The sequence below is a fragment of the Bufo bufo genome, chromosome 2 (genome assembly GCF_905171765.1).
Source record: "Bufo bufo chromosome 2, aBufBuf1.1, whole genome shotgun sequence".
Taxonomy (NCBI): Eukaryota; Metazoa; Chordata; class Amphibia; order Anura; family Bufonidae; genus Bufo; species Bufo bufo.
Genome location: NC_053390.1, coordinates 660,446,590 through 660,467,605, shown reverse-complemented (window position 1 = coordinate 660,467,605; position 21,016 = coordinate 660,446,590). Strand labels below are relative to the sequence as shown.

General features: G+C 46.6%; 1 protein-coding gene and 1 long non-coding RNA gene across 2 annotated transcripts in view; one reads left to right on the top strand and one right to left on the bottom strand.

Moving 5' to 3' along the window:
• Nucleotides 1–21,016, top strand: part of LOC120990060 (lecithin retinol acyltransferase-like) — a 52,874-nt gene that overhangs the window by 8,866 nt on the left and 22,992 nt on the right. The window lies entirely within an intron of this gene.
• LOC120990062 overlaps nt 1–21,016 on the bottom strand; it is a 37,443-nt gene that overhangs the window by 12,293 nt on the left and 4,134 nt on the right. The window contains exon 2 of the long non-coding RNA XR_005776364.1: nt 18,104–18,155. This is a non-coding gene — a long non-coding RNA (uncharacterized LOC120990062). The remainder of the gene's footprint in view (nt 1–18,103; nt 18,156–21,016) is intronic.

Sequence of the window (21,016 nt, the reverse complement as noted above, 5' to 3'; positions counted from 1 at the left end):
ACTGGTCTGGGAGGCTACCAAGAGGCCTACAGCAACATTAAAGGGGTTCTGCACTTTCATTTAACTGATGATCTATCCTCTGGATAGATCATCAGCTTCTGATCGGCGGGGGTCCGACACTCGGGACCCCCACCGATCAGCTGTTTGAGAAGGCATCGGCGCTACAGCAGCGCCGCGGCCTTCTCACTGTTTACCGCCGGCCCACTGACGTCACGACTAGTATCAACTAGCGTGGGCGGGGCTAAGCTCCATTCAAGTGAACAGAGCTTGGCCCCGCCCACGCTAGTTGATACTAGTCGTGACGTCAGTGGGCCGGCGGTAAACAGTGAGAAGGCCGCGGCGCTGCTGGAGCGCCGCTGCCTTCTCAAACAGCTGATCGGCGGGGGTCCCGGGTATCGGACCCCGCCGATCAGAATCTGATGATCTATCCAGAGGATAGATCATCAGTTAAATGAAAGTGCAGAACCCCTTTAAAGGAGCTGCAGAAATATCTGGCAAGTACTGTCTGTGTGTGTCACGGAACCATGAACCAGACGTACAACAAGAGATAAGTGAAAATAAGAAGGCTTTATTGAAAATAAAGCTGTAAAGCAAAAGTCCAAACGGATGGTGAAACCGAGCAGAGTCTTTGCGAAGCCAGAGGTCAGGAACCAGAAGGGTAGTCAGATGAAGCCAGGATCAGGAACCAGCAGGGTAGTCAGACGAAGCCAGGATCAGGAACCAGCAGGGTAGTCAGACGAAGCCAGGATCAGGAACCAGAAGCAGCAGCAGTCTTAGAAGCATGTGAACACAAGAGGACCAAGCAAGGAACTGAAGCCACAGACCTCCTATATATATGAGCTAGGCATCCAGCTCCTCCCAGGGGAAGGAGGAGCCGCAGGGTGGAAGGCTACAAGAAACCCAGAAACCAAGATGGCCGCCAGCACATGTCAAACGAAGGAGAGCAGCAAGCAGGTAAGACCATGACAGTACCTCCCCCTCAAGGGCCCCTCCTCCGCGGAGCACAAAACGGTTTCTGAGGGAAGCGTGCGTGGAAGGCTCGGAGCAAGGCAGGAGCATGGACATCTGCGGAGGGAACCCAGGAACGCTCCTCTGGACCATAACCACGCCAATGGACCAAAAACTGCAACCGACCGCGGACCAGGCGTGAGTCCAGGATATTGCTCACCTCATATTCCTCACGATTGCCCACTTGGACCGGACGAGGCCGAGGAACCGAGGAAGTGAAACGATTACACACCAGTGGCTTCAACAGGGAGACATGAAACACGTTGGAGATCCGCATGCCAGGAGGAAGCGCAAGGGCATAGGCTACCGGGTTTACCCTGCAAAGCACTCGGAAGGGACCAACAAAGCGAGGCGCCAGCTTGGGAGTGGGCACTCGAAGGTTGAGGTTGCGGGTGGACAACCATACACGGTCTCCGACCTGGTAGGAAGGAGCAGGCGCTCGTCTGCGATCAGCCTGGAGTCTCTGGCGCTGCGCAGAGACCTCAAGGGACTTCTGGATCTGTACCCAAGAAGCACGTAGGACGGAAAGGTGATCCTCCACAGCCGGAATATCCTGGGGAGAGAATACCTCCGGTAACACGGCAGGTTGGAACCCATAATTGGCCATGAAGGGAGACGTCCCAGAGGAAGAGTTCACCGCCGTGTTCCTGGCAAACTCAGCCCAAGGCAGGAGGTCAACCCAATTGTCTTGGTGATCGGAGACATAGCAACGAAGGAATTGCTCCAAGGCCTGATTGGATCGTTCTGCGGCCCCATTGGACTGAGGGTGGTAGGCCGAGGAGAAGTAGAGATGAATCCCCAACTGGGAGCTAAAGGCGCGCCAGAACCTGGACACAAACTGACTCCCCCGATCCGACACAATCTCCTTAGGCAAACCGTGCAACCGGAAGACCTCCCTGGCAAAAATCGTGGCCAACTCTTGTGCAGAGGGTAACTTCTTGAGAGGAACACAGTGGCACATTTTGGAAAACCGATCCACAATCATGAGAATGACCGTATGGCCTCGGGATGCAGGGAGGTCCACAATGAAATCCATCCCCAGGTGTGACCATGGGCGCTCCCCGGTGGCTATGGGTTGCAGAAGGCCCAACGGAAGGTGCCGAGGGGACTTACTCTGGGCACAAACGGAGCATGCCGCTACATATGCGGCGATGTCGGAACGTAGGGAAGGCCACCAGAACAGACGTGAAACAGCCCAGGACAGCTGATTCTTTCCAGGATGCCCCGCGGTCTTGGAGTTATGGTAGGTTCGCAACAACCGAGTGCGCAACTCCTCAGGCACAAAACATCTGCCGTTGGGTCTCCCAGAGGGAGCACCAGATTGAGCCGCCAAAATCTGCTCACCCAGGGGAGAGGTCAGGCTGGTGCGAATGGCGGCCAGGATCTGATTCGGAGGTATGACCGAAGTCGGAATCGACTCCTCCCTGGACAGCTCGGAGTACTGCCGTGATAAGGCATCCGCCCTGATGTTCTTGGAACCGGGTAGGTAGGAGACCACGTAATTAAAACGTGACAAGAACAGAGCCCATCTGGCCTGACGTGGTGTCAATCTCTTGGCCTCAGAAAGGTAGGTCAGATTCTTGTGGTCCGTCAGGATGAGAACCGGAACCACCGAACCCTCGAGCAAGTGCCTCCATTCTTTAAGGGCCTGCACGATGGCCAATAACTCCCTGTCACCAATCTGATAGTTGCACTCCGCGGAAGACAGTTTCCGGGAGTAAAACCCACAAGGAAGCAGAGGACCCTCTGGTGTTCTACGCTGAGACAGAAGGGCGCCTACTCCCGTCTCAGACGCGTCCACCTCGAGGACAAAGGGCAACCCAGGGTTGGGATGTGACAGAATCGGAGCCGACACAAAGGCGGACTTTAGGGCCTCAAAAGCTCGGATGGCCTCGAGCGGCCAGACCTGGGAATTACTGCCCTTTCTGGTCAGATCCGTGAGAGGCTTGGCCAGCATGGAAAAGTCCCTGATGAACTTCCGATAATAATTGGCGAAGCCCAAAAAGCGCTGCAGGGAACGAAGACCACTGGGCTGGGGCCACTGTAAGACAGCCGAAACCTTCTCAGGATCCATGGAGAACCCCTCAGCGGAAATGATGTAACCTAAGAAGGTTACCTGGGATCGGTGAAATTCGCATTTCTCAAGCTTACCGAACAGCTTGTTCTCTCGTAACCGTTGCAACACTCGTCTGACATCCAGAATGTGGGCCTCCATGGATTCAGAATATACCAAGATGTCATCCAAATAGACTACCACACACTGCTGCAACAGGTCACTGAAAACATCGTTGATGAATTCCTGAAAGACTGCGGGCGCATTGCACAACCCAAAGGGCATAACCAAGGATTCGTAATGACCGGTCCTGGTGTTAAACGCGGTCTTCCACTCATCGCCCGCCTTGATCCTTACCAGGTTATATGCCGCCCTCAGGTCGAGTTTGGTAAAGACCGTGGCCCCTTTAAGGCGATCGAACAGCTCGGAAATCAAGGGTATCGGGTAAGCGTTCTTGATCGTGATGCGATTGAGACCCCTGTAATCGATGCAAGGCCTCAACTCACCGCCCTTCTTTTTCACAAAGAAAAATCCAGCCCCTGCCGGGGACGAAGATTTGCGAATGTGTCCGCGTGAAAGCGCCTCCCTCACGTACTCCTCCATGGCCTCATTCTCCGCTACCGACAGTGGATAGACTTTGCCACGAGGAGGAACGGCACCAGATTGTAACTCTATGGCACAATCGTATGGGGGGCGGTGCGGAGGTAGGGCAACCGCGCGCACCTTGTCGAATACATCCCGGTACTCCTCGTATTCAGGAGGCAACAGAGAGTCCGAGGAAGTACACAGCAACTTGACAGACCCATGGATGCAACTAGCCCCACACTGCGGTGACCACGAGAGGATCTCGACCGATCTCCAATCGAAAGTCGGATTATGCTTCTGGAGCCAGGGGTACCCCAAGACCACCGAGTAGTGTGGAGACGAAATAACCTGGAGGCAGACCGACTCTCTGTGAACGGCACCAATGGCTATCCCCACTGGAAGGGTCTCATGAGTCACGTGTGGCGGCAGAAGGGGTCTGCCGTCTATCGCCTCAAGAGCCAGTGGGGAACCTCGAGCCTGCAGAGGAATGGAATTGGCGGCAGCGAACACACTATCAATGAACAAACCACCAGCACCAGAGTCCACCAACGCCTGGGTCGTCACCGAGCCCCCGACCCAGGAGAGGACAACAGTGATCAGTGGTTTGTCAACACGGGAAACCGGGGACGAGGAGACTCCACCCAAGATCTGCCCCTGACAGGATCTCAGGGTACGAGCGTCTCCCGGACGGTTCGGACATGCCAACCGAAAATGCCCACCGAGACCACAGTACATGCATCGGCCCTCGCGTCTCCGGAGTGCCCTCTCCCCCTCGGACAGGCGAGCAAACCCCAGCTGCATGGGTTCACCCCCAGACAAGTCATCCCCAGGAGGCGTGGGAGGAGAGGGAGGCACGGGTGGGACAGCAAACGTAGACACCAATCTGTTAGAAGACCTCCGCAGGTTCTCCTTAAAGGAAGGTCTCTCCTTGAGTCTGGTGTCAATCAAAATCAGGAAAGAAATAAGAGACTCGAGCTCAACTGGTAGGTCCTTAGCTGCAACCTCATCCTTCAAGGCATCCGAGAGACCGTGAGAGAAAGCAGCGACCAGAGCCTCATTATTCCAGCCCACCTCTGCTGCAGGGTACGAAACTCAATGGCGTATTCAGCTACGGATCGTGAACCCTGTCTGATGGACATAAGGAGCTTCGCAGCAGAGGCAGCACGAGCCGGCACATCGAATACCTTCCGAAGAGAAGCAACAAAACCGGAAAACTCGGCAACCACCGGATTGTTGTTCTCCCATAAAGGGCTGGCCCAGGCCAAGGCCTTGTCCGAGAGCAGCGAGATCAAGAAGCCCACCTTTGATCTCTCAGTAGGAAAGGCATGTGGCAGCAACTCGAAATAAATGCCCACCTGGTTAAGGAAACCTCGGCACTGAGTTGGCTCTCCCCCAAAGCGCTGTGGAAGAGGGGCAGAACCGATCATACCCCGAAACACCGCAGGCGCAACAACAGGTGTCGGGGTAGACTCTGGCGCAACAACCGGAGCGGCAGTAGGAGCGAGCCCAGGAGCGACAACCGACCCATCGGCAACGGGAGCGAAATGAGCCGTGCGTTCAAGCAGGGTTTGCAACGCCACAGCGAACCGACCCAACAGGTGATCCTGCTGATCAAGTCTGGCAACCAGCGTGGGTAGCGAGGATGGCCCTGTACCGTCAGAATTCATGGCTTGGTCCTAATGTCACGGAACCATGAACCAGACGTACAACAAGAGATAAGTGAAAATAAGAAGGCTTTATTGAAAATAAAGCTGTAAAGCAAAAGTCCAAACGGATGGTGAAACCGAGCAGAGTCTTTGCGAAGCCAGAGGTCAGGAACCAGAAGGGTAGTCAGATGAAGCCAGGATCAGGAACCAGCAGGGTAGTCAGACGAAGCCAGGATCAGGAACCAGCAGGGTAGTCAGACGAAGCCAGGATCAGGAACCAGAAGCAGCAGCAGTCTTAGAAGCATGTGAACACAAGAGGACCAAGCAAGGAACTGAAGCCACAGACCTCCTATATATATGAGCTAGGCATCCAGCTCCTCCCAGGGGAAGGAGGAGCCGCAGGGTGGAAGGCTACAAGAAACCCAGAAACCAAGATGTCCGCCAGCACATGTCAAACGAAGGAGAGCAGCAAGCAGGTAAGACCATGACAGTGTGGTACATGTGATAACAATCTCCCGTATTCTTCATATGTCTGGGCTATGGGGTAGAGTGGCAAGACGAAAGCCTTTTCTTAAAAAGAAAAACATCCAAGCCAGGCTACATTTTGCAAAAACACATCTGAAGTTTCCCAAAAGGATGTGGGAAAAGGTGTTATGGTCTGATGAAACCAAGGTTGAACTTTTTAGCCATAATTCCAAAAGATATGTTTGGCGCAAAAAGACTGCACATCACCAAAAGAACACCATACCCACATTGAAGCATGGTGGTGGCAGCATCATGCTTTGAGGCTGTTTTTCTTCAGCTGGAACTGGGGCCTTAGTTAAGCTAGAGGGAATTATGAACAGTTCCAAATACCAGTCAATATTGGCACAAAACCTCCAGGCTACTGCTAGAAAGCTGAACATGAAGAAGAACTTCATCTTTCAGCATGACAACGACCCAAAGTATACATCCAAATCAACAAACGAATGGCTTCACCAGAAGAAGATTAAAGTTTTGGAATGGCCCAGTCAGAGCCCAGACCTGAATCCGATTGAAAATCTGTGGGGTGATCTGAAGAGGGCTGTGCATAGGAGATGCCCTCGCTATCTGACAGATTTGGAGTGTTTTTGCAAAGAAGTGAGGGCAAATCTTGCCAAGTCAAAATGTGCCATGCTGATAGACTCATACCCAAAAAGACTGAGTTCTGTAATAAAATCAAAAGGTGCTTCAACAAAGTATTAGTTTAAGGGCACACTTATGCAACCATATTATTTTATTTTTATTCCCTCTACCTAACAGATTTCAGTTTGTTTTTCAATTGAGTTGTACAGTTTATAGGTCACATTAATGGCTCATGTACGCGAAAGTTTTTTGCGTTCCATATACGGAGCGTATTTTGATTCCGTATACGGTACCATTCATTTCAATGGGTCCGCAAAAGATGCGGACAGCACTCTGTGTGCTGTCCGCATCCGTTGCTCCATTCAGTGACCCCGCAAAAATTATGAGACATGTTGTATTCTTGTCCGTTATGCGGATAAGAATAGGCATCTCTATAATGGGCCCCCTGTTCTGTTCCGCACATTGCGGAAGGCACACGGGCGGCATCCGTTTTTTGCGGATCCGCCATTATTTTACATCACAGAAACTTGACATTTTAACAGGTGTGTAGACTTTTTATATCCACTGTAATAGAAACCACCTATAAATTGCCTCATTTTAGAAACTACACCCCTAAAGGTATTCAAACCTGATTTTACAAACTTTGTTAACCATTTAGGTGTTCCACAAGATTTAAAGGAAAATGTAGATGAAATTTCAGAATTTCACTTTTTTGGCAGATTTTCCATTTTATTCTATTTTTTTTCCGGTAACAAAGCAAGGGTTAACAGCCAAACAAAACTCAATATTTATTACCCTGATTCTGTAGTTTACAGAAACAATCCATTTGTGATCGTAAACCGCTGTATGGGCACACGGCAGGACTCAGAAGAAAAGGAGCGCTATATGGTTTTTGGAGGGTAGATTTCACTGGGATAATTTTTGCCTTGTCACATTTGAAGACCGCCTGATGCACCCCTAGAGTAGAAACTCCAAAAAAGTGACCCCATTTTGGAAACTACGGTATAAGGTTGCAGTTTTGATTGCTCTATACACTCTCTACACTTTTTGTGAGGCAATGTAAGGGCTCATTCCCACAAACGTTTTTTGCGTTCCGTATACAGTCTGTATACGGAACCATTAATTTCAATGGTTCCGCAAAAAAACGGAATGTACTCCATATGCATTCCGTTTCTGTATTTCCGTGTTTCCGTTCTATTGAAAGATAGAACATGTTATATTATTGCCTGCAAATCACGTTCCGTGGCTCCATTCAAGTCAATGGGTCCGCAAAAAAAACGGAACACATACGGAATGTACTCCATATGTCTTCCGTATTTGTTCCGTTTTTGCGGAACCATCTATTGAAAATTTTATGCCCAGCCCAATTTTTTCTATTTTATTACTGTATACTGTATATGCCATACGGAAAAACGGAACAGAACCGGAAATACTACTGAAACAAAAAAGGGAAAAAAGGATCCGTTAAAAACGGACCGCAAAACACTGAAAAAGCCGTATGGTCGTGTGAACGAGCCCTAGCAAAAATAGCTGTTTTGGCACCGTTTTAATTTTTTGTTTTTTACAATGTTTATCTGACAGGTTAGATCATGTGCTATTTTTATAGAGCAGGTTGTTACGGACATGACAATACCAAATATGACTTTTTTTTTTTTTTTTTTAGTTTTACATAATAAAGCATTTAAAAAAATATTTTTTAAGTGTCTCCATATTCTGAAAGCAATAGTTTTTTTTATTATTATATTTTTTTTTGGGCGAATGTCTTATGTGGGGGCTAATTTTTTGCAGGATGAGATAACGGTTTGATTGGTATTACTTTAGGGTGCATATGACTTTTTAATCGCTTGGTATTACATTTTTTGTGATGTAAGGTGACAAAAAATGGCTTTTCTGGCACAGTTTTTATTCAATTTTTTTTACGGAATTCACCTGAGGGGTTATGTCATGTAATATTTTTAGAAAGCAGGTCGCTGCGGACGTGGCAATACCTAATATGTACTTTTTATTTTTTTATTTAAGTTTTACACAATAAAAGCATTTTTGAAACAAAAAAAATCATGTTTTGAGGGGCAAAATACTTAAGGACCAGTACATGTAGGGCACTGGTCCTTAAGTCACGTCCACGAGCGCCGTACATGTACGGCGGAGGTCCTCTACAGGTTAATGAGATTACTGGAGTGTTGTCTTTGTTTATCTTGTGCAACACAGGCCCCTCATGTAAAACTGGCCAACCTGTGTCCAATAAAAAAAGAAAAGAAAACAATCTGTCTGTAGTCCCAACCATTCCAGCCCAGCAAATGGTTTGGTCCCGACCATGGTGGCCAATCACGTTTCAAGAAGCATCGATCTCAAAGTGAAGACTACATTAGAAATGAAGGGGGACATTTGTCATTTGAGATCATTTTCATGTCACTTTAAAATCTGGTTTTGCATTGTGGGGGTTGCATCAAATTTATGAAATGGTGCACAGTTTTCATATATTTGGTGCAACTGCATTGTGTTATAGGATTTAATTTAAAAAAATTACACCATGGGTGCCATAATCCAGGACTAATCTCACTTTTCAGCCATAAACATAGACCACTTTGAAAAGTGGTTTGGCTCCTAAATGTTTCAGAAATAACACAGAAAACGCTGCTGTCGTGCAACATTTTTACACCAGAAACCAGGCTTATCTGGTTTGATAAATGTCCCCCTAAATCTGCTATTTTCATAAATGTAATGATACATGAACGTCATTCTGAAATATTAACAGATCAAGTGTGTTGTAACATGACTAAAGTATTAAGCAAATATCTATCAAGGCCACCTCCAAAATATATCTGACAGAGTTGGGTATACTTTGTGTAAAATTGCATCTGTACTATTAGTATGAGAATCTATGATATGTCTGTAGGGCCTTTAGAGGATATTAAGTAATTGATATCCATGTTAAATGCAGTTAGTTGTTTCACATTTTAATTTGTGCTCCCTGTTTCCAACCAATTTGAAAATGAATAATAGTAAAAGCCCTTTAAGCCCTGATAGGTTTAGCATTATTACATATTTTGGAACTTTTTAAAACTCCAAAAGTAGAGAACCTTTAGGAAGAGAGATCAAAATAAAATGTTAACACAAAGGAAAGAATTTGTTATTTATGAAATGACGCACGGTTTTACTAAATTTGGCACAAGTGTGATGCGGTTGTACAGCTGTCAGTGAAACTGACGTTTTTTATTTAATGAGAGAAATTTCTTAATTGTTTCTCCCTTCCCAATAGCCTGATACTGGTCATGTGACATTCCATATTATAATGCTGATATCAGTAACTACCAGGGTAGCAGGCATAGCATCTGCTATGGGGCCCAACTAAGTGACCCATCTCCAAATAAGGTGCAGTTAGTGGTAAAATGTAAACCACCATGGAATATTTAACAGGGTTATCCAACCCCTATAATGACACCCCCTCCCCCAGTGCCTGAACCCCTCATATAGGTAATACTTAACCCGCTCCCCGTCACCCGTGTCGCTCCATATGCTGCACATCCGCCGCTGCATTTCCCCGTCGCAAGTATCCAAACATCCGGCGATGGGGGGAGCAGCCAATAGCAGACCGCGAAGGGGACGAGCCTCCCTAGCATCGCGGGTGACACATCGAGGGAGACTCGTCCCAGTCGCGGCCTGCTATTGGCTGCTCCCCCCGTCGCTGGATGTTTTGATCTGCACAACGAGGAGATGTAGCAGCCAAACAGGGATCAGGAGCGACGTGGGTGCTGGGGAGTGGTGTAAGTGCAACCTATATGAGGGGCCCGGGCATTGGGGGGGTCATTATGGGGGTTGGATAACCCCTTTAATACAACCCCATTCTATATATTACTATGGAGTCTCATGTTTACTTCTTCCGTTTGAAATATCCCTTCTGTGAGGCATTACTTTTTGCACTAGAGGCAGACTGGGAGTCAAATACAGTGACTAAGTCTGCTGTCTTATCTGAGAAAGGTAAAAGAGAAACAAATGACCCATGTGCATTTGGGAGGTAACTTCCCCACCCCCCAAAAGAGATGGGCCATTCCGGAATCATCCAACATCAGGTATTTTGCACAAATGGTGTTACGACAGTAGCCCTGCTACTTTGGGCAGGCAGAGATGCCACTTCAGTCACCCTGTGTCTATTACAGGTCTGGCGCTCTGGACCAGCTGCCCCTCCTCTGCACTCCTGCAGCAGCCCGAGAACCTATGTCCTCACCTCATTCTGCAGTATTACAAGGGTTAAGCCCTCCTTTGGTTCTGTGTGTAGCTGCCTCTAATGTGTTAAACAGCTTCTAATATATATATGCTGTGATGTCTGCCTCATTATCTGCCTGAGCAGTAGGTTCACTAATCAGCTAGTTCCTGCTATGGTGTGCTGTATTTGATTGTCTGCCTGTGTACCAACTTCTGCCCGATTCCTGGATTCTGACCCAACCTGTGCCTGTTTACCATATTGATTCTATGCTGTCTGTCCTGAATGCGAACCTGTTTCTCAGATTTGCACATACTCTGCCTGACCAGACCTCATCCTGTAACTGACTACATATTTGCCTGTTCTTTCAGTGCTAAACACTGGTGTCTCTTGTCCCTGTTTAGAGGCTAAAGGGTGAAAATCAAGGAGCCACTAGGATAACCCCCTTTTGCTTAACCTAAAGCCAAATCTGTTGGTTGGCACAGTGGTTCCACAACCACTGTATGTAACAATTTTCTTAGGCCATGGAATTCTCTGACTAACCTCAGATGGGCCTATCTGAGGAATTCAAAGAGCTGGAGGACCAGTTTGGATTTCAGGAGCACCTCCTATCTCGGAGGTGCCGCATCATCAGAACCGCAACGTCTCTGCGGTAGGCATGCACTTTGCGGTTTGTCATAATGGGGGACACATCCGGATAGTGTGCACAGGGTATAGAAAGAGTGATGGCCCCTGTCAGTAGAGGCAATCATAGAAGGAAATTATTAAACAGGGAGGCTTACTGGATGTTCCAGTTGGCCACACGCTATCTGCAGGGTTTAAACAGAAGATGCAATCTTATTCTGTAATATTAATAGCATATTATATTTATGTAATCCACCTTTGTGCTGTGCCAATGCTTTGTGCTGTTTTAATGATATTGATTTTTTACCTATATGTATTTTTATGAAGTCTAAATGAAGCACATCTACTTGTATAATTTTCTCCAGTATTACATGTGATTTTAAACCATGCTGTTTGTGCCTGTAAGTTTTGTATTGTCATGAAGGACCTCCACTAAACTGGTCCGAAATGCGTAACAATTTGTCCTGTTATTTTTACAAAGTCGCTGAAATAAAGATACTTTTCTCTACCTTGGCAATTGAAGCTGGACTTTTTCAAGTTGTTAAATTCATGATTGCCAGCACTTTCCAGGGGCTGCGTCCATGCTCATTGCAAAGGAACACAGGTGAGAGCTGCAGACACATATGTTTTTGCACCTCCTATCTTAGTTGTATAATATTTCTGCCTGCAACCTCAAGCTGCAACATCTATACAGACAACTCCGCTATTTGCAGTCTCCAGCGGCCCCAGGTTACACCTGCCACTCCTTCCTCGCTATAAAGGGGACTCTAAATTATAATGTGGGTTGTTGAACCAGTGTACCACACACTTCGAGTCTCACTAGTTCACCACTGACCTTTCCAAGGTAGCCTTCCTGATGTTGCTTCTGTTGGGTAAAGATCTCACCTGGGCAAATTTACGATGGGAAAGAAGTGACCCTCTGACCAGCAATCTACAGGAATTCCTAGCCTCTTTTCACAGCCTTTGAAGAACCAGGTCGCTCTACCTCAGCCTCTTGTCTTTTGTACATCTCCCAGGGCAACCTTACAATCGGCCAATATGCCATACAGTTCCATATGTTAACCTCTAAACTATCGTGAAATAATAAGGCGCTTGTGGCAGCTTTCTAGGAGGGTCTTTCCAGTCACATTGGGGATGAGCTGGCAGGTTCATGATGTATCATCCAGGCTGGACGACTTGATTTCATTGGCTTTCCAAATTGACATGCGCTTTAGGGAACAACTCAAGGAGGTCGCACACAAAAAGAAAGTTCTTAGGCCTGCACCAGCCTTTCAGAGACCCATATTTTCTCTTCCTGCGCAACTAGCTTCAGAGCCCATGCAAGTGGACATAGTCTGAGGAGCAGATCCGCCATAGGCGCCAAGAGGATTTATACTTGTATATTGGAGCCAAGAGACATTCTCTGCGTTCCTTCTGCCTGAAGGCAGGAAACTCCAGCAAAGCCGTAGGTGAAGACAAGCTCTCTGCAAAACTACCCATTCCTGTGACTCTCCGACCAAGTATCTGCTTCTGCTGATTCACAACATTTTTGACAGGTTGTATGGAGACAGGGTCTTCAGTAAGCTAGACCACAGAGATGCTTATAACTTAATTTGGATTTGTGAAGGAGACAAATGGAAGAATGCTTTAAATACCTGTGACAGTCATTATGAATACCATGCCCTTCATCTTCAGTAATGATCCTGCGGTACTCTAGGAGTTTGTCACTGACATGTTCGCACTGTGCTTCTGCGCTTGAAAAGAGTACATCCTCTATGCTAAATAAAAAAATGTCCTTTTAAAAAACCTCCTTACTCTTCCTGGGTTACATTATTTCTGACTGTGATATTGAGATGGACCCGGAGAAACTGCCTGAAGTACTTCATTGGCCCTGCCCTTCAGGCTTGCAAACTATTCAGTGCTTTCTGGATTTTGTAAACTATAAAAGTTAATTTATAACTTCTGTTCCCTGACTGCACCTATCTCGTCTCTTACCCCGAAGAGGGCTAATGCCAAGAACTGGACTTCTGAGGCCGAGTCAGCTTTTCTGTTTGTGAAACAAGCTTTTGCCTGAGCCTCTATTCCTCTGCACCTGGATATTGCCAAAAACTTCTTCCCAGAGGTGGACGCTTTCTCCATAGGAACTGGAGCCGTACTCAAAAAGTAGCTCTAGGAAAATGTACACCTATTTTCTCCTCTGCTGAACAAAATTTTTCCATCTGAGAATTGCTGGCTATCAAATTGTCCCTCGAGGAATAATGTCATCTCCTGGAGGATGCCATTTCCCCAGTTATTATTTAAACTGATCACAAGAACCTGACTTATCTTATGTTTGCCCAATGACTCAACCCTTGTCAAGCCAAGTGGTCTCTGTTTTCGCCCACCAATACACCCTGTTGTATTGTGCCTTTGTTCAGCTAAAAAACATTCCGTCTCGCAAGACATTTATCCCTGGACCAAAAGTAAGCAGGCCCTTATCTAGAGACATCTCTCCAAGGTTGCTGGCCACCCAGTAGTCATAAAACTTTGGGTCTGATCTCCCAACACTATTGGTGGCCTTCTATTTCTAAGGATGTTCAAGACTTTGTTGCTGCAGTCAACCACATGGAGACTGCTCCAAAGAGGTAGCAGCCTGGTGTGTTCCCTGCAGCAAAGTGCAGATCTCTGTGTATGGGATAAAGGGTGAAAAACAGGGAACCGTCAGGATAAAGCACAGTAGTTCCAGAACCACTGTCCGTAACACCTGGCATTCAGGACAGCCCTTTTTAAAGAAGATGTTCTTATTCTGAGAAACTGTATTGGGATACCAGATATTGACCTGATGCATCAATCACAGGCATCTCAGCATCCACTGAAAGTACAGATCAGACTCAGCAGGACCACTTTTGCTATTGCTTTACAAGCCTCAATGTAGCAAGAGATTGTCAAGAAGGAAGCATTCCTTCCTAACAATCACTTGCTTGTCAGTGGAGGAGAAATTTACATGCAGCGATCTTACAGTATGGGAAGGAGCGATCGCTAATGCAATCGCTCGTCCCCATACAGAATCATTGTTTATCGGTAGCAGTGTGCTGTTAAGACAGCACAATCTGCTGCCGTCAAATGATGATTTAGAGCTCTTTCACACGAACGGATGTCATGCAGGTAATCCGCTGCGTGAAAGAGTGCCAGGCCCAGCTCTGGACAGCAGAGACACAGAGCATTAACATGATTGCTAATGCTCTGTGCCTCTCTGTGATCTTTTTACTACAAAATCACGGTGACAACTTTATCTCAGTGTGATTTTGTAGTAAAAAGGTCACAGAGAGGCACAGAGCATTAGCAATCATGTTAATGCTCCGTGTCTCTGCTGTCCAGAGTGGGCCTTGGCACTCTTTTACGCAGCAGATTACCCGCATGGCATCCGCTCGTGTGTAAGAGCCCTAAGGTGTCTGCACAAACAATTCTATTACTCATTCATCGGGTTCAGAGGTACCTTTACACAGGCAAATGATCGCTAATGAGCCTTCATATGAATTTCGGGCTGTGTAAAGGGCCCTTAAAGCAGAGCAAGAGACTAATATGACAATGGTAATATAAAAGCTCTTGTCTTTTGTAAAAAAGCTTTACTTCAAGCTACTAACATGGTAATTCTTGTGACAGGACAGTCCTTCATTTATATCACCAATATTAGGAGAGCCCCTGGCTAACATCAGCTGGTATGTCAGAATTAGACCCAAACAGCCATGAGTTTCCAAATTTGGAGTCATGAAACCTATTCAGTTCATACAAGACGTGAATGCACACTATAGAACTCAAATCATTTGCAGATTTAAAGAAGTCATAATATCCTTTCAAGAGACCATTTTTGTCAGAGGGCCGGTCCTACAAGTTACAAGGACAGACCTGCAAATACAACCAGGGACATGACCCTATATCAGAGGACAGAGCTCTACACTGACAAGGAGAAGTCCCTGAACATCCTATAGAGTCCACTAAAGTAACAGAAAGTATTATTATTCCCTCTAGGTTGTTTTTGAAAGATTGTCAACTAATTATCTCAGACTGTTAGGTCCTCAACATAGTAAATTAATGGAGTTATGCCTTCCACTGAAAAGGTTTCTCTTTCAAAGAAGAAAACTATAGTTAAAAGGGGTTCTCCAAGAATTAAGAAAATGAAAATACTTAAACATCACAATATAATAAATATATTTCCAAATACTTTACATTTTTTTATTATGGCTTGTTTTTTTAGGGAGCAATCATCAGGGGAAACAAAATGGCCGCTGTCCTACCAGTACACACAGAACCTGTCCTAATCACACAGGCGGAGAAGTTACTTCACAATACTGAGGTAAATCCTCCTCTTTGTTCTGCTTGTCAAGGATTATGATCCTGAATACAGCTGATAAGAATTTTAGCTGAATCTCTGGGGAATTTAGTTCAGAGGAGACATGAAGTACACAGAGGACTGACAGGACAGTCTGCGGTGATATGAAGACTGCATACAACAGCTGCTGCTCATTACCCCCACCCAGGGTTTTTTTTCTCAGAGAAAAGGTAGTAGAACTCACCCCCCCTCCCCTGGCCACGCCCCTACCCACCCCTAGGACCGCCCCCTAAAACCGCCCCTTTAGAGAACAGGGATACACTGTGCCACACAATACTAACACTATTGTAAAAAAAAAAAAAACGTATACTTACCTCAGTGTCAGCGATGCGATGCAGGCCTCTTCCGGCCTGTGTCCCGCGCTGTATGGCTCAGGCGGCCTCTGATAGGCTGCCGGCCTAGTGCCGGCAGCCTATCAGAGGAAGGGGAAGGGACACGCCTCTCCCTCCCCTGCACCGCCGCAGCACAGGCAGATTACTATGGAGATGAGCGCAATGGAAGCGCTTATCTCCCTGTGCCCGGCGACGGCTCACTTGGGGGGGGCATTTTAGTTGGGGGGGGGCACAGCGTGATGTCGGGGGGGCCGGGGCGTTCCGCCAGAAAAAAAGGCCTGCCCCCACCCTCCTCTCTGTACTTCATGTCTCATCATTTCCATTCCCACAGAGCAGAGAGGAGGATGAGGCAGCTCTTCAGCTCAGTGTTGTGAAGTAACTTGTCCTCCTGTGTGATTAGGACAGGTTCTGTGTGTACTGGTAGGACGACGGCCATTTTATTTCTCCTAGTTGATTGCTCCGTAGACAAAACTAGCCACTCTAACTAATGAATGGTATTTGGGAATATATTTATTATAAATTAATATTTAAAGGGATTCTGTCACCCCACAAAAGTCTTTTTTTTTTTTTGGGATAGTTACATTCCTTATAGCGCGATATAGGAGAATATAATCTTGTCACTTACTTTTATGCGGCCGTTTCTTTAGAAAACGAAGTTTTATAATATGTAAATCCGGTCTCTACCAGCAAGTAGGGCGTCTACTTGCTGGTAGCCGCAGCAGAAAACCGCCCCCTCGCCGTGTTGATTGACAGGGCCAGCCGTGATCTCCTCCTCCGGCCGGCCCTGTCAGTATTTCAAAAATCGAGCGCCTCTGTTCATTCGGCGCAGGCGCTCTGAGATGAGGAGGCTCGTCTCCTCAGAACTCCCTCAGTGCGCCTGCTCCGATGACATCACCGAAAGAGAAGACGTCATCGGCGCAGGCGCACTGAGGGAGTTCTGAGGAGACGAGCCTCCTCATCTCAGAGCGCCTGCGCCGAATGAACAGAGGCGCGCGATTTTTGAAATACTGACAGGGCCGGCCGGAGGAGGAGATCACGGCTGGCCCTGTCAATCAACATGGCGAGGGGGCGGTTTTCTGCTGCGGCTACCAGCAAGTAGACGCCCTACTTGCTGGTAGAGACCGGATTTACATATTATAAAACTTCGTTTTCTAAAGAAACGGCCGCATGAAAGTAAGTGACAAGATTATATTCTCCTATATCGCGCTATAAGGAATGTAACTATCCAAAAAAAAAAAAGACTTGTGGGGTGACAGAAGCCCTTTAAGTATTTTCATTTTCTTAATTCCCGGGGAACCCCTTTAAGGACAACCTGGATGCAGTTTTAGAGCAGGTTTTGGTAATGGGGAAAATTTCCACAGCAAATCTGAAACATAAGGGATGACTAAATAACATATTTCCAATCAGGAAACCAGATCTGTGAGCTTTATTTCACCTAGAACCAGAGGAAAAGCGGGAGGAGTTAAAAAAAAAGAAAGTAAAATTGGATATAATAGTAATATCCTTAAAGGGAGTCTGTCACCACATTTGGGCATATTAGACCGATCAAATAGGGTTATATGATCCACCCAGAACTTAAAAACGGTACCTTTGTTGTAGAAAACTGACTTTTCTTTTAGCCGAAAATGAACTTATAAGGTTATGTTAATGAGCCCTCTCAAGTGCCCAGGGCGGTCTCTCAATCCTCCGAGCCCCAGGCAGCACCTCCTAAACGGCTCATAACCCCGCCCTCCGTGCGCCTCTGTCCGCCCGTTTACTCCCCTCCCCTGTCCTTTTCCACTGCGGCTGTGCGGTCCAAATCGTAGCGGGCGCATGGGCAGTAGGTATCGCGATGCCCTGCCAGGAGCGGACTGCGCATGCGCCCGCTACGATTTGGACCGCACAGCCGCAGTGGAAAAGGACAGGGGAGGGGAGTAAACGGGCGGGCAGAGGCACACGGAGGATGGGGTTATGAGCCGTTTAGGAGGTGCTGCCTGGGGCTCGGAGGATTGAGAGACCGCCCTGGGCACTTGAGAGGGCTCATTAACATAACCTTATAAGTTCATTTTCGGCTAAAAGAAAAGTCAGTTTTCTACAACAAAGGTACCGTTTTTAAGTTCTGGGTTGATCATATAACCCTATTTGATCGGTCTAATATGCCCAAATGTGGTGACAGACTCCCTTTAAGAGATCTAGCAAGGATAATCAGGAAACAGCTCCTACCTTATGTCAAAACATGCAGTTCTAGTTAGAAGGTCTTCTCTGGGAAGGACACCTATGGAACAATTTAGAAGCAATTAAAACATCTATTTTCCATTCTATCTCCCATCTTGCCTCCCCCACTAGACTTGTCAGTAACTATGGGTGCATCTCCCCTAGGATGGGGAACATTTTCATTACATTCCACAGGAAGAATTGCTTGTCAAGCTCTTGTAAAGAGAATACATAACGCTGGTCTATTCTAATTCACATGCAACAAGACAGTAGTGTAATTTGTAAATAAAAAAGGAGGTATCATATCCACCAAACTATGGGGGTCATTTATCATGCTGAAATACTCCTATACTAGGCGTATTTCAGGCGCACATAGCAGCGCAATGGTTAGTTGTGTCATTATCTGTGACTTCGCCCCGCTCATGCCAAGTCTAAAATTGTGGGCGTGGGGTGGATGGAGATGGGCCGGCAGTCTCTTACATCATTTTCTACAACTGTTTCAGGCATAGAAAAATGTCTAAATGTAAGACAGTTCGGAAGCTGTCTTAAATTTAGAACTGGTGCTGGATGCGAAGAAGTTATGGAGAGGCCTGTCAACGGTGTCTCCTACCTGTGATACGACTGGACTCCTGTATCCCGGCTCACATGCAACAAATTGAGTGCTGTTAATAGGAGTAATGGATGAATGATGGAATTCCACACAGATAATAGGGTCCAACTTGTCTTTACTTGGTGTTATGATATGCAGCTTTTGATCCATACAAGAATACAGCTTTAGTCTAAAATCCCAGCAGGTATTGGCAATATGTGGCAGGAATTTATATCTATTCTGCATCTGGTACATACGCCTATTGATCTGGCAGGTATCTATCTTCTGCTCTGTCTGAGGTCTGCTTGGTTTGGGTCTGACTAGCTGTGGAGGTACTTATCTTCTCCTTGTCTTGGAATCTTTACTTACAGGACTGCTCGCAGGGTATGATGGTGGCTTCCTGGAGATCTGATAGTTCTGTAGATGGCTGCTTCCTTGGTCTACCAGCTGAGGTAAGGGACTCAGGCCGGGAAGGTTGATCTTGGGCCTCAGAAGAGGCTTGGATCCTTGGTTGGGGTCCCTGTTTCTGGGAGCTCCTATCCACACAGCCTACCCCAACAGGGGGTGGCTGGTACATTGCCTAGAACTTTCTTTCCTCCTCTGAAGTAGGATGTGGGAACATTCCACTCCTCCTCAGATAGGGGGGAGCTAGCCTGGAATGGTCTATTCCAGTCTAGATCTATTAACTAACTATGTTCTGCCTACATATTGCTGCCACCTGCTGGTGTACATTAGGAATTACAGCAAATATATAAAATAAAGGCATAGAAATACATACATTGGTAATGCACGGTTAGATTACATAAGGTGAAAATACACTTGTACACCTAACATTATGAAGCAGGGTGAAAGAGTTTTAGTGACATACTCTGGGATGTTACATACCCCCGTTACTTTAAGTGAAGCCGTCCTCGGCGCATGGTAGACGGTTGAGGAATTAGCTCTGGGTACCCAATAAAATACAAAGTGCTGCATGTATATACATATAATGACATACATAGACAAAACACATAACGGTTTCCTCGAGGTTCCTGCCCACTAGCATAAGGTGTCCAACACACAGTTTCCTTATCTTGGTATAACCAGGTAACCTATTACTGCACAAAGCAAATTTTACTGACTGACTTCGTATATTGTCCACCAAGAAAGTATGGGGGTGTCTTTACTCCGTAATCCCACCATTGGGTAATGCAAAGCCCGCAAATAGAAGGGTGGCTTTATCCTGTATTCCCTTCCCTGCATCATAGCCTGAAGAAATTTGGCTTATACCACGATCACTATGATGACTAAGAGGAAGCTAGATATGGCTCTAAGGTTTGAGGCGCCTTACCTTAGGCAAAAAGGCTCAGAAGGGGAGGTATTTATCGTCTCCGTGTCTTTTGGCAATGTCACAGGAGGAGGGCAGTACGTTCCCATGGATCTCCTGGAAATAAGACACCTCCGGATGGGAACAATCCGGAACATTTAACAAGCGGGAAGGAGCAGCCTAGGGCTTCTAACGATTCCCGAAGCAGCAGGGGTACCAATGTAACTAGACCTGTCAGGACTTACCATTTGGTCCTACCCTGGGTACCTATGGGTATACATCACCGGGTGTAGGCCATTGGTGTACAACATCCCTATGATGACAGTCCGTATGAAGGGGGAGAGAACAAGAGCTGTGAAAAGGCACACTTTAAGTAAATTGCGACATTTTTTGTTAAGTGCAATGGTTAAGTGCAATCATTTCAAACAGTGCATAAATTCACATTGTGGCATCTGGATGGATAATACACACAATGGGCAGGATATCTTGAACGTTACATAACAGTAAACAGGTACATTAGTGCAAAATGTTAAATAGCATGAGGATTGAGTGCAAGCTTTTATGTTGCAAACATTTGATATAAAAGTAGTGCAAATTTTATAAGTGCAAGGATAGGCTCAACAATAACTTGAGTCCGTATTCCTGGAAGTGCTTGAAGTTGCAGAATCCTCTGGAAACTGATAAAAGTCCTTTGCAATCCACAGGGCAAAAGTTAATTGTAATCCAAAGGGTTAAAAGTGTTATAAAATAGCAGCAACAGGCTATCAAGTAACCTGAGAAAGGGGATAACATGGTTAACTTGGATATGAGGGGTTAAGTGCTGATGGGGGGAGTCCTTACTGACATGACCATCTGGATGAGGACAAACAATGGCAACCTGGAACAAAATGGTTAAAAGCACACAACAATGCCAACAGGTCCTCACCCGTCAGGTAATCAGTCCATTGCGTGGCTCCCAAACAATGTCACTGTTGATTTTTCTTCATGATGGGGACACCTTACAGGTAGGTGTCCAGCTCCTCATCGC